This window comes from Schistocerca nitens, chromosome 1 (assembly GCF_023898315.1).
Source record: "Schistocerca nitens isolate TAMUIC-IGC-003100 chromosome 1, iqSchNite1.1, whole genome shotgun sequence".
NCBI classification, from domain to species: domain Eukaryota; kingdom Metazoa; phylum Arthropoda; class Insecta; order Orthoptera; family Acrididae; genus Schistocerca; species Schistocerca nitens.
Genome location: NC_064614.1, coordinates 601,351,016 through 601,364,902, shown reverse-complemented (window position 1 = coordinate 601,364,902; position 13,887 = coordinate 601,351,016). Strand labels below are relative to the sequence as shown.

General features: G+C 43.4%; 1 protein-coding gene across 1 annotated transcript in view; it reads right to left on the bottom strand.

Moving 5' to 3' along the window:
- LOC126256523 (uncharacterized) overlaps positions 1 to 13,887 on the bottom strand; it is a 1,007,450-nt gene that overhangs the window by 420,417 nt on the left and 573,146 nt on the right. The window lies entirely within an intron of this gene.

Below are 13,887 nucleotides of genomic sequence, written 5' to 3'. Positions count from 1 at the left end.
TTGTCGGTCGCTGAGTATCAGCTTTGTTGCTAAAGATGGACTTGCTGTCTTTGCTCTCAGGAGATTTTATAGTTAGAACGGTTGGGCACTGTACTGTTGCGAACTTGTACGATTCTGGACTTCGCCTCCGGGTAGGGAGTCGTCGTTAAGTACACAGCGTTCAGTGATTGAGAGCACTTCTTCTGCCTATACTCACGTTGAGACGTTATCTGAATCCGTCCTTGTGGCTAGGAGTTTCTCGTCTGTAGAACACAGAGAGGAGAAGAAAGTATTAGATTATACTAGGCAGAGGACCGTCTTCTGCCATCCTAGTGTCTGAATGAGGTTTTTTTATGTTTTGTGGCTGGTGTTCTTCTGTCGTCGCAGACGTGTACGAGAACCATCACTCCGATGCACAGGACGCAGTACATATGGTGATATTGCTAAATGGTTCAGTTTATTAGGGCTATAAAGCTAAACAGCTGTAATCACATATATTTTATTTCCACTGAGGTTGCACACCACTGTAGATCATCTTTGAAAGTAGTGTCCTCTAGTGTTTGGTACATATATGATATCAGTCATCTCGCGTTATTTATATTAGATCGCACAGCCATAAAAAGGAGCAAATTTGGCCAATTGATCAATCATATTAGTTAGGAATTTTATTTGTATCTCTTTATGCCCATTGGACACTGAAATATAAACATTTGTAATATATACAAAGGTTTTAATCTACAATAAATGTATAAACAGAAACATCATTTATCGTTTTATAGTTACTAGTTCCCTTAACCATTCATTTATGTTTATGTTATAATTTATATGTTAAAGAGCAAGAAGCAGGAGATAACATCACCATGAAGAGATCCTAAAATCTGCTTCAGGGGATAGTCAGACAGGGCCAAATCTTCATTTCCGCGTTCAGTATTTTCCGTTGCGCACATTCATTTTACACCCGCCTGGAGTAACATCTTGGAATATCACACGAGAGTGATGCTCATCGTAATCCGCGACTGCAGCGTTCTCCCAGTGCAGTTGTCGGCTGTATCTGGTTCACAATTATTTACAAAAACTGACGTGAGTAAAACTGATGAGTCAGTTGTATTAAAACGCAAATTTCCTCCCTTCTCACTATGGTAATCGTGTTGTTCTCACTGTAGCGCACATAACAACTTCCATATCCCTTCCATTTCCTTTTAGAAAGTTCCACGTTCAGTCAGTGAGGACATCAGCTTTTAGCACTTCCGTTGCAAAAAGTGCGTTACAAATTTACAACAATTTACCATATAAGACTCTAAATTTTTAGTAGAACTCTAAAATCATGCTTACTAGATCACTAGCTCTATTCAGTATCAGAATTTTTAGAACACTCGATTTACAAGCCTTGATACAAGAAAGTGCAAACTCTCCTACTAAAAGCAGTGCTTCTTCTCTTGTAATGAGAGCCATCTTGCAATGTTACTGATACATTTTCTGTGCTTCATGTAACTGTGTGTGTGTGTGTGTGTGTGTGTGTGTGTGTGTGTGTGTGTGTGTGTGGAGCGTATGTACATGCATGGGTGTACGTGCATGTTTGTGTGGTATCATCAATGCCTGCACCATCGTAGCGGCCACCAAGCGATCACAAGTTCCATGTCGGAAGGCCCTTGGCCGACCTTTCTTGGCGCAGGCGTGTATTGGTGAGTTGAATAGGGCAGGCGCAGCCCTTGCATGTAGTTGCCTCCGCAGTAACACGGCAACGCCTGGAGGATGTACCCACGTCAAATAGATACACGACGCCAATACACGCCACGCCGTGCCACGCCGCAGAAGACTCATCGACGGCGGCCGTATTCCTACACTGCCAGGGGCTTTTATAAGCGTGTGCAGCCCCTCACTCCAGCTGTCTCGACGTGCTCTTCGCTACCGCTGATGCCACACAGAAACACCATTGGGTCGACATCCTCAGGATTTTGACTCCACTCCGGAACAGGACTACACCTGGGATTCTGCATCACGGTGCTCCAACTTCGGTATCATCTACGGACTCTGCTGATACCTGTCTCAGTGTCTCCTCTAGATCAATCATTGTTGTACAATATACTTCTGTTCCCGGTTTTTCCCTTGTTTTGGAATAAACTTGTTGCCTACTAACGCCTATTCTTATTTGTTGTTCCCCATTCCCGGACACAACAGTTTGTACATACAATCATACACAATATTTGTAAAGGAATTATGTATCCCACAAACTGGAAAGTTATTTGGATGAATAAATAGATAAATATTGAACTGTGAATAAATCAAGCGTTTTCACGTCAAAAAAAAAAAAAATAGAATAAACTCACACCTGCTAGAAAACGCTCTTAAACATACGTAGCATCGAATACTGCGGAACATACTTCTATTAATAAGAAAGTCAGAGAATATTTCAAAGAATGTGAAGGCGAGTAAAAATATTTGCAGATAGCAGGACGTGAATCAATTACATTACAATTCACAACTCTGTGCCTCTATCCGCCACAGTGCGTTGTGGTTAAGTAAGTTTATCTCCGATGTTACGATATTCTGAAGGCTTTAACAGTCGTTATATATTTGTATTAATTATAACAAATCGTGCCAAAAACTATGCGTTTTTGACAAATCGTTTATGCGCCATTGCCGTTTCAACGGCATACTTTCATAGCAAACAGGGTGTAATACGAAAACAACCAGGTATGGTAGTTCATTAACCACCAGTAAGACGGTTCCCGCCATTTTATCACAACAACAACAAACCATGCCAAAAACATTTTCGCGAGTTCCTCAATGTGCTGCTGCTTTGACACAGCATGTATTCAAAGGACGTAAGGGATAATTTAAAGCCTACCAAATAAGGACTTCAACGGCGAACGACGGAATCCATAATGACGTCTCATAAATTATGCAGAAAGCGACGTTGTATCTCATTGGCCACGATACTCTCCACGAAGCACAAATCTGACTTTTCTTATTCAGCCTCTCACGCTTCGCATTACTCTAGAGGGCGGAATTCTGGGATGTGACGTCACGAAATCCGACCAGCTCCTCGTTCACGAGTGGTTCCGCAGCCTGTCTGAGGACGGCTTAAATGTGAGAATAGTTTCAAATAGCGTAGGAAGTGATTATAAATGTACGTATTGTCCTATACAGGTCACAGACCCTTAAAGAAAGTAGATGCTGCGCATCAAAATGCAGGCAACTGTAGCGGCAACTGTGACGAACACGAGGTTGAAAAATGCACTGCAGTGAGATCAAACGACATCAGTCCTGACAATTAGATCGGTAAAGGACTAATACTGATGACAAAGCCAAAATAATTCAGCGAGAGAGAGAGAGAGAGAGAGAGAGAGAGAGAGAGAGAGAGAGAGAGTAATGATTCTTATAAATCTCTTCAGCCCTGCAGACAACATTTACGTTTCATGCAGTACACACTTTTGCTTAGAGAAACGGAGAAGTAAAATGTATTATTAACACTCATCCCTAAAGAAATGTTGAAATTTGATCATCTTGCCCTTAGTATGTTGTTACAGATGTTTCTTCACTAATTTTACACAATGGCGAGGCTCATGTACATTAATTAGCGGTTTACATATATTGCACCGAGGGAGGTGGCGCAGTGGTTAGAACATTGGACTCGCATTCAGGAGGACTACGGTTCAAACACGCGTCCGGCCGTCCTAATTGAGGTTTTCCGTGACCTCCCTGAATCGCTTCAGGTAAATGCTGGGATGGTTCCTTTGAAAGGGAACGGCTTCTTCCCTTCTCAATCCTTCCGTAATCAGAGCTTGTGCTTCGTCTCTAATGACCTCGTTGTCGACGGGAAGTTAAACTCTGACCTCCTCCCTCAAATGGTTCAAATGGCTCTGAGCACTATGGGACTTAACATCTGAGGTCATCAGTCCCCTAGAACTTAGAACTACTTAAACCTAACTAATCTAAGGACATCACACACATCCATACCCGAGGCAGTATTCGAATCTGAGACCGTAGCGGTCGCGCGGCTCCATACTGAAACGCCTAGAACCGCTCGGCCACTTCGGCCGGCTCTCCTCCTTCTCCTCCACGTATTGCATAGTTGTGCTTAGTTATAGGACAGTTTGAGCGCTATAATACAAGGGTACACTGATGTGCAGAACTTAAGGAGAAGAATAACTTCCGGATGATTTATCACTGTCAAGTAACATAGCTCGATGAAACCTAGATCACACGTAGAACGAACTGCTACAGAATAGTAGAGAAGGTAACTTTAAGAAATACGCAGCGATACGAACAGAAGTTACACTTTTATTCGAAGACAGTAATTAACTGAAGTCAACGCTGGTTATGATGGTCCCCAGGGCATTACAAAAGGCGAGTCAAGGTCCTTTATAGGGTGCGTGATCACAATGTATATTCTGCGACGTGCTCCCTTGCTGGCCACAAGACTGGCCAGAAACTCTTATGTTAGGGAGTTCCAATCCATCACCAGCGCGGCTGACAATTGATGGATAGTCGATGGTGAATGTGAACATGCGACAATATGTCTTCCCATCGCATCCCACACCTGCTGGATGGGATTTAAGTCAAGGGAACGGGTAGGCCAGTCCATTCGGCGAATATCCTCTCGTTCCAAGAGTTCTTTCACCACGACACTGCGATAGCATACTCCAGTAATACACTATAATTTTGCGTTAAAGGTATAACAATATCAATAATAATGATAATAATGATGATAACAGTGGTACATTTGTGGCAAGATGTAATCGAGGTATAATAAAGAAACATAACACTGTGTCTCCTTTGTGATGTATACTGTTATAGCCGAAACAAAAATTTCATGAAGTGAGTGCAGAAAGCTTATGCATTGTTAAAGGATCAGGGAGCAATATCATCTAGTGGAGATAGCTTAGTCTCATTCCACGGTGCTGCATCAATTGACAGCTCCGATTTTTATACCTATGCTTGTTTTCCATCAGAAATTATATCCGAACGATCATTGTTTTTAAATATTTCCCGCTGTCATTATTAAAAATCAAATGTGGGTGTCTGAGAATGCAACTCATAAAATGTGGTCTGGTGCAAGTTCTTTTCGTGCTTTTATGTTAGATATAATCAGCAATGCTGTCAGCCTACAATTGACGACGAAGGACTGTGTGTGTGAAATGACAGTGCTGCGTTAACTTCTTAATACACGCATGATTATATTGACAAATACATGTTCTATTTTTATTAGGATACGTTATTTTACCTCGATTATACCTGCCCACAAACGGGCATTATTATTATTATTATTGTTATTACTATCTTGACCTAAAACCGAACAGGCAAAGACAAAATACTGCGAGACACCCGAATCAGGCTACAAGCGAAGATCAATAAAAGAACTAGAGGAACGGTGATCTCAACCGAAGAAGGAAAAAATATCTGAAGGAATGAAGAAATATTGGACACACAGAAGAGCAAAAAACGCTTTGTATAGCAACAAATTATAGTATTCCCTTCTATAACCACTATACTACTGAATTATATTATTGAATTATTACTGAACTGAACTGTATTATTGAATAATAATAGCTCTTTGTATAAATCTTAATACAGTTGGTTAAAGTCGTCGAATGAGGGCCATTAAATATAAATAATACGTAATAATAACAATACTCATGGTCATCATATTTGTTCCTTTTGGAGGAAACACGATTCACTGTAGCTATACAAATACGAGGGTGGTTTGAAAAGTTCTCGGAACGGAACAGAAAAAAAGTAGTTGTATCACTGAAACTTTTTTATTTTTCAATGTAGTCTCCTTGTAGGTTAATGCACTTGGTCCAACGATGTTACAGTGCCTCGATCCCATCTCGAAAATGAGTTTCCTCCAGGCCTGCAAAATAGTTGTCAGCTCTGGCTGTCAAATCTTCGTTTGAGGTGAATCTTCATCCACCAAGAAAAATTTTCAGTTTTGGGAAGAGATGGAAGTCTGACGGAGCCATATCAGGTGAATAAGGCGGGTGCGGCAACAATTCATACCTTAGTTCGCGTAATTTTGCCACGGCGACGGCACATGTGTATGGGCGCGCCAAGGGTCGCGGCAACCATTTTGCAGATAATTTTTTCGTTTCTAATTCTTCAGTTAAAATGCGATACACGGTTTCAAATGACATCTGACAAGCGTGAACAATTTCTCGTACTTTCTATCGGCGATCCTCCATGACCATTTTGTGCACTTTTGCAATGATTTCTGGAGTAGTGACACATCTTCGCCGACCACTGCGCGGATCGTCAACTAAGCTCTCCCGACCAAATTTAAATTCATTTGTCCACTTGGCAGCAGATGAATATGAAGGAGCAGAGTCCCTCAGTGTATTCTGGAAACCGGCATGAATGTCCTTTCCTTTCATGCCTTTCTTTACGAAGTACTTAATCACTGCTCGAATTTCGATTTTTTTCTATCTTTGCAAATCATTACGCGGGAACAACAACAGAGCCACGTAACCGCCACGGCTCTCTTCCAAGAGCACCGACGTGACACGTGTTTACAGACGACAGTCCAATGAATACCACGTGAAAACTCGTTGCGCTAGCGCTGACCTCTCGTGGTGATTCCGAGAACTTTTCAAAGCACCCTCGTATTTGGTGGAAGATAGGGGAAAAATCAGTAGACGCGAACGCACACTTCTGGCTGGTTATCCTGAAGTACCTGTTCGCCGGTTAGCGCTCTCGTGTGACATTCAAGAGGCTCGTAAAAATGTTGTGGCTCGATTTCTCGAAAACAGCGGGATGCACATCCAAATAGGGTAGTATTTGTTACATCTTAATATGTTGTACGATCGTACGAAAGACTGGGGAAACTGGCGACCCAATTGGGTGTATCCTTGGCTTGTGAGTACTCGCAGCGTGTCGTCTAATACGGCGGAGGGCCGCAGCATCGGGCCGTGGACACGGGTCCTGCTCCCCACCTCCCACACCAACGCCCGCCAGACTTCTTGCCGCCTTGCTCTTGGTTTTTGCACTCCTGCGAGGCGGGCTCGGGGAATCCCTCGTACGCAGCGCGCTGGGCCCGCGCGTAATGAACGAGTGTCCGCCATTCATATGCATGAGACGGCGTTTCTTGTCGCAGCAGCGCCCCCACCTCCCATCCCCGGTCTTATGTCGGCGATCAGTTAACAAGCAACGCCGGACAAAAATAGACAAACGCCGGAGGACTGCTGGAAGCCCGCCGGCGTATCGTCTTGCGCCCCCACGCGTGTGGGAGACAGAGAACACTAAGAAATTGCAGGTCGGTTAGATTCTCATTTCTCATTCCCTACGTTCAACTGACCTTTGATGCACCTCTTCATCTATCACTGCTGCCACATAAATTATGTTAACATTGTCTACACCTATAATCCTCAAGCCACCTCGAAATGTGTGATGGAGGACACTTTGTATACTACAGTCACTTTCCCCCAAGCCTATACCAATCGCCAATGATGAATGAGAAATATGATTGTTGGTAAGTCTCCATGTGATCTCTTACATGATTAATTTTACCTTAACGGTCTTCTCGTGTGACGTACGTAGACGATAGCGATATATTAATTAATTATTCTAGGAAAGTGCGTTTACAGTTTTAATCTGCCAGGAAGTTTCATATCAGCGCACACTCCGCTGCAGAGTGAAAATCTCATTCTGGAAACATCCCCTAGGCTGTGGCTAAGCCATGTCTCCGCAATATCCTTTCTTTCAGGAGTGCTAGTTCTGCAAGGTTCGCAGAAGAGCTTCTGTGAAGTTTGCAAGGTAGGAGACGAGATACTGGCAGAAGTAAAGCTGTGAGGACGGAGCATGAGTCGTGCTTGGGTAGCTCAGTTGGTAGAGCACTTGCCCGCGAAAGGCAAAGGTCCCGAGTTCGAGTCTCGGTCCGTCACACAATTTTAATCTGCCAGGAAGTTTCATATCAGCGCACACTCCGCTGCAGAGTGAAAATCTCATTCTGGAAAGTTTGATGACTGCACTACTTTGCCTTAATTAAACGCGATGGATTTCAGCCATGAATCCAGCCATCTTCAGGCCCCGAAATGGTGTCCATCTATGCACTGCATATTTGCAGTGCTCACTCAGACACTTAAATTAATGATCCATTAGTGTTAAAAATGGTACATTTTTAAGAGTTTCACTGCCATCTGTATATATGCATTGCATAGCTGTGGATCTCTTTTTTGGGACCCGAAGATAGTGACAATAAAACACAAATAATTTTATAGCGTTAGTAGTCTTTCTACTAATTCACTTTGTATAATTTCTATTGGTTTTCATGAAAAAGTGCAACTCATAAAAGACACATTATGAACAAGAAGGAAAGGAGAATGAGTTAATGATGGTTACAACAAAACTGCATGAAAGTATGGACGTAATCGATAGGTATAAACAACATATTCGTTAGGTTTCCATCTTTTCAAAGATGTTCATTTAAGGAGGTTATAATAAGAACAGAAGTCAAATTAACTACATAACTTACACAAATTTGCTGCGCTTGCATTGTATTAATCAAATGAATGTGGCATTTTTTGACTCAGCTTATAATTTATGAATTTCCTTGAGTTCACAACAGGTTTCGACTTTTTAAGGCGTTATCCAATGATTAGCTGTATAGGGAAGCACTTATGTTACCGGTATGAAATTGGAACACAATTGTGTGAAAGTAAATTAACAAAACCATAGTTACCTAGGAAAGGTGCCAAAAGTATAATAATGGCAGCATATTCACATTTTGTCCGCCCCGGTAGCTGAGTGGTCAGCGTGACAGACTGTCAATCCTAAGGGCCCGGGTTCGATTCCCGGCTGGGTCGGAAATTTTCTCCGCTCAGGGACTGGGTGTTGTGTTGTCCTAATCATCATCATTTCATCCCCATCGACGCGCAGGTCGCCGAAGTGGCGTCAAATCGAAAGACCTGCACCAGGCGAACGATCTACCCGACGGGAGGCCCTAGCCACACGACATTTCCATTTTTTTGTGTTAGTATTCGGTTTGGTTAAAAACTTATCAGTTCTTGATGTTTGGGTAGTTAGTTGGTGCTCATAAGGTGGGAAATGTGCGAAGACATGACCGTAACCAAAGAATAAGAGTGAGGTCGTTTTACCAATTTCAGAGATCTATTTGTGCACATCCTGGCCTTTTCGCTGTGGCTCTGCTCGCGTACAAGTTCGACTCATATATTGCACAGCTATCTTACCCCTTCCCCTCCCCCCCTCTCTCTGTATTCCCTTCTTCCTCCACTGTCTCTCTGTGCACCTCATCTTCCCTCATTTATCTGTCCATCTCCTCCTCCTCACCCTGCCGCTCCACTTCCACCGCCATCTCTTTCCCAATCTCCACTGACCCTCTCTCCCACCATACTGTCCTCCCCCTCCATCGGTCCATATCCTCATCCTCCACTCTCTTTCCATCTTATCCTCTCCCCTCTTCCTTGTCCTACTGCAACTATCCCTCTACACCTTCTACCTGCTCCTGCATCTTCCTCTTCCCCCCTTTCTCTGTCCACCTCCTGTTCCACCTATCTGACCATTTCCTCCTACCCCCTCTCTGTACATCTCCTCTTCCCCTCTGTCATCTCCTCCTCGCCTATTTCGCTGTCTATTTCCTCCGACCCCCTCTCCCTGTCCATCTTGTCCTCCTCAACTCTTACTCTCCTCCTCCCCTCTCTCTCTGTCCATCTCCTCCAGATCCTTCTCTCTCTCTCTCTCTCTCTCTCTCTCTCTCTCTCTCTCTCTCTCTCCCCATCACCTTCTCGTTAAGTCTCAAACTTCCCTCAGCCTTGTCCATCCACAGATGTAGCACATACAAAAGAGATCGATAAAGCAGGCTACTACTACTGCAACACCTGCAACAAAACACACCTGTCGTGCAGATCAGCCTACAAATTGGGGGCTGGAATATCATTTCATGCACATGACGTGCAGGCTGCCCTGAAAAGTAGGTCTATAAGGCAGCCAATACAATTCCCACACAACATGCCTCTTAGCCAGGGCAGCCTATACATATCTGGAAAGGAAAAGAGAGGTAATAAAAATTAATTTTTCTGAACAGGTTGAAATGGGGAGTTGGAAAATTTAAAATTTCACTTAGTACATAAATAATACTAATAATCTTATCTGCTTGAGTGGCAACTACAAATGAATAATCCTATCTGTTAGTGTGGGAGCTATGAATGGAACTTCCCGAGTGGGAAAATGAAACCTCGAAATTACATGTTCGAGGGTGTGCTTAAAACTAATGCCTCCGAATTTTTTATTCTGCTCACCGGGATCTGTTGAGGTATTACATGTCATGCAAATAACTCGGTCGATTTCCCACTTTGCTGATACCAGCAGCAACCATCTGCGTATAGCGGGCTCTGAAATGTAATGTGTAACACGCTGGTGTGTAACATAACTATGTTGGTGCGTGAGAGACCCTCAGAAAGCTGAAAGGACGAATTTGAAGAGTTCGTCCACACAGGGAGCACCCTCTGCTTCAGCATGACAATGCCAGACCACACATGAGCGGTGCAACATCTGCAACAATCCGACGTCTTGGGTCCACTGCCATCAATCATCCTCCATACAGTTCCGATTTGTCCCCACCCGATTTTCATCTGTTTCCAAAACTTGAAGAACACCTTCGATGACTTCACCTTGTTAGAGTTGAAGCGGAGCAAGCGGAGGTGAGCTTGTGGATCCGTCAACAAAGTCAACGATTCTTCAGTGGAGGTAACAACAACCTGGTCTGTCGATGGAAGAAATGTGTTCTTCGCCAGGGCGACTATGTTGAGAAATACACATGCAGACATGAAGAATAAAGATTTAAAATGTTAATAAAGTACGTTTTATTTAAAAAGCCTTACGAGCTTCCACATAAAAAGTTTGGAGGCACTTCTTTCCAGCACGATCTCGTATACGACTGTGGCACGCTCAACGAAGATTTTTTAAAGTCTTTTAGCAATATTTCTCTTTGTGATCACTTTGCCGTAATAATTATGTGTTTTCATCACTTTGTTGTGCCCAGTGACTATGCCGTTGAAAGGGCTGGTGAAGAAATTAAAGAAATCTGGTAACGTTAAGCACGCTTTGAGATATGTTAGAAGTAACAGAAGGTTTGAGTTTAACGTCGCGCCGACATCTAAATCGCTAGGGACGGAGCAGAAGCTCGTGTTGGACAATGTGAAGGAAAGAAACTGACCATGATCTATTCAATGAAACAATTCCAACATTCACATTAAATCCTTAATGGAAACCACGAGAAACCTAAACCATGCTCGCTGGAAGGGGAACTGAACACTACGCCCCCTGAAAGTAGTCCTAACCTCCTTAAGAGATCTAGCCTCGCCCTATGCAGATGAACTTTACCTGAAACCCAGTAACCTGCTAAGGCTTCCCAGATGTGAATACTGTTGCATGAGACACATCGTAAACAATTTGCACAAGCAACGCAACGAAGACAGTTGTTCTCCTTGTCAATTAAAATGTGAAATTAAATAAATATTTAAAGATTTACATATTTAGTTACTTTACAAACAAACGTTCCCTCGTGGGATTATTACATAACAAGAATCATAAAAGCGCGTTAACAGTAGAATGGCCGACGTGGATTTCGCCGGTCAAGGTGGTGTCAAACACAAGGCATGAGTAATTCAACGCAGACTTCAAGAAATGTCCCGTATCATGATTTGGCAGATAAACTTAAGAGGAGGACTGGGTTTGTACAATACATCTCGGAACAGTTACATTAACCAGGTTTTATTTCAAGTGGAAACGTTAATTAAGAGAAATCAGTGCTTGTTACACAGAAGTTTTGCACTCTTTTTTCTGTTCCTCCCGCGAACAGTCAAATTACGGAAAAATGGCGGAGAAGAGATTGAAAACGAAAACAGGAGATGGGTGAACTCAACACTGTTGGGCAATCATCTCATGAGCAATTTCTATGTCCTTGCTTCCACTCCTTCCACGACTTATCTCTACTAGTGACTATATTTCATTCGAAACGTTATCCTGCACGGCGTTTGCATAGAAATGGATAGTAACGAGATAACGCTTTGTAATCTACTTTTCTGTGGGGGTGTATACGAAAATACAGTCGCTGTGAGAGAGGCAAGCACCAGAGGTCATGGGTGCAACGTGCGCGAGAGACGGTTGGTATCGTTGTCCATCTTCCCACTACTAATATCAGTTTTTTTAGATCTCGCATGTCCAGTCGTATGTTTCTTCCCTTCTTTCAATTATGTATCTAACGAAAGTCGCAAAATTGTCCTCCAGTTTTAGTACGTAAGATGGTGAGAGTAACGCTTTACTGGAACATTGTACCAAGAGGAAATAAGCGGTAACACACCTTACAGATAAGTGCCAGAATTATGTACATCCTAAGAAAAAAATGGTAACCATTTCAGAAAAATTGGATGATTTATTCAAGAGAAAGAGCCTCACAAACTGAGCAAGTCCACTTCTGGCCTTTATGAGAGAAATTATTCGGCTTGGTATTGGTATTAATTGATAGTGTTGTTGGATGTCCTCAGCTAGCTGGAGATCTGAAATCTCAGTGATGGGATGATGATGATGATGATGATGATGTTTGGTTTGTGGGGCGCTCAGCTGCGCAGTTATCAGTTCCCGTACGAATTCCCAACCTTTGCTCACTCCAATGTCGCCACTGTCATGAATGATGATGAAATGATGAGGGCAACACAAACACACTGTCATCTCGAGGCAGGTGGAAATCCCTGACCTACCGGGAATAGAACCCGGGACCCCGTGCTCGGGAAGCGAGAACGCGACCGCGAGGCCACGAGCTGCGGACTCAGTGACTGGAGGAGAACCGTCTTCATCACTTGTCAAGGAGACGCCCTGGACAGCGGTGGGCTACCCACCTGACCATCTCCCGCCATACTGCCCGACAAATAGGAGTGATGGTCTGTGACGCCATTTCACAGCAGAACCCCTTCGGTTGTTATCCGCGACATCATCAGAGCACAGCGCTACGTCTGGAATATCCTACGCCCCGTTTTGTTGCCTTTCATGGCAAACCATCCTGCGCTTACATTTCAGCGCGATAACGCCTGCTTGCACACGGCGAGAGTTTCTACGGCTTGTCTTTGCACTTCCCAAGCCCTACCTTGGCCAGCAAGGTCACCGGATCTCTCTACAGTTCAGAACGACTTCAGTATTAATAGGTAGAGCCTTCCAAGCAGCTCGGGATTTTGAGTATCTTACGTGCAAATTGGACAGACTCTGGCACGATATCCTTCAGGACGACGTCCAATAACTCTGTCAATCAATGCCAAGCCGAATAACTGCTTACATGAGGGCCAGAGGCGGACCAACGCGTTATTGGCTTACAAAATTTTAGAAGCTGTTTCTCTCGAATAAATCATTAAAATTTTCTGAAATTGTAATCATTTGTTTGTTTGTGCATATATACTATGTCTACCTATTTCCGTCCCATTTGGATAATTCCTTGATTGCAAGTCTTTCTTTTGTCTTATAGTGTAAAAAAAGAAAGATCAGAAACCACGGGTAGTACGCATGTAGCTATTGAGATACACCCAGGTTTTTACAGAGTTTTGTGCGGCTAACAAGGCAATTGCCAAAAGTTAGGCGATTATTCTGATCGAGCTATGGTGTAATCTGACATTCGCTCCAAGTGCAGCAGCTGTCAGGGATTGCGTCACAGCCCTCATTAATCACGACATTTCGCTTACGTCCATTCATGTCAAGGTTCCTGACGTAACTCTTGCGAGCGCGTGTCTGAGAAGCCAAAGGCCTACACAGACACTGCACACTAGAACTGAGATTCGGTGGTTCCAGTCAGGCGACCCACAACTGCCGCAAAACACAAAGCAGTGTGTGTGTTTCGGTGAAAGTCATACTGCGCATTCTTCTTGATTAATTACCGTCACGTAAGTGTTTCGATTCAATACGGCAGGT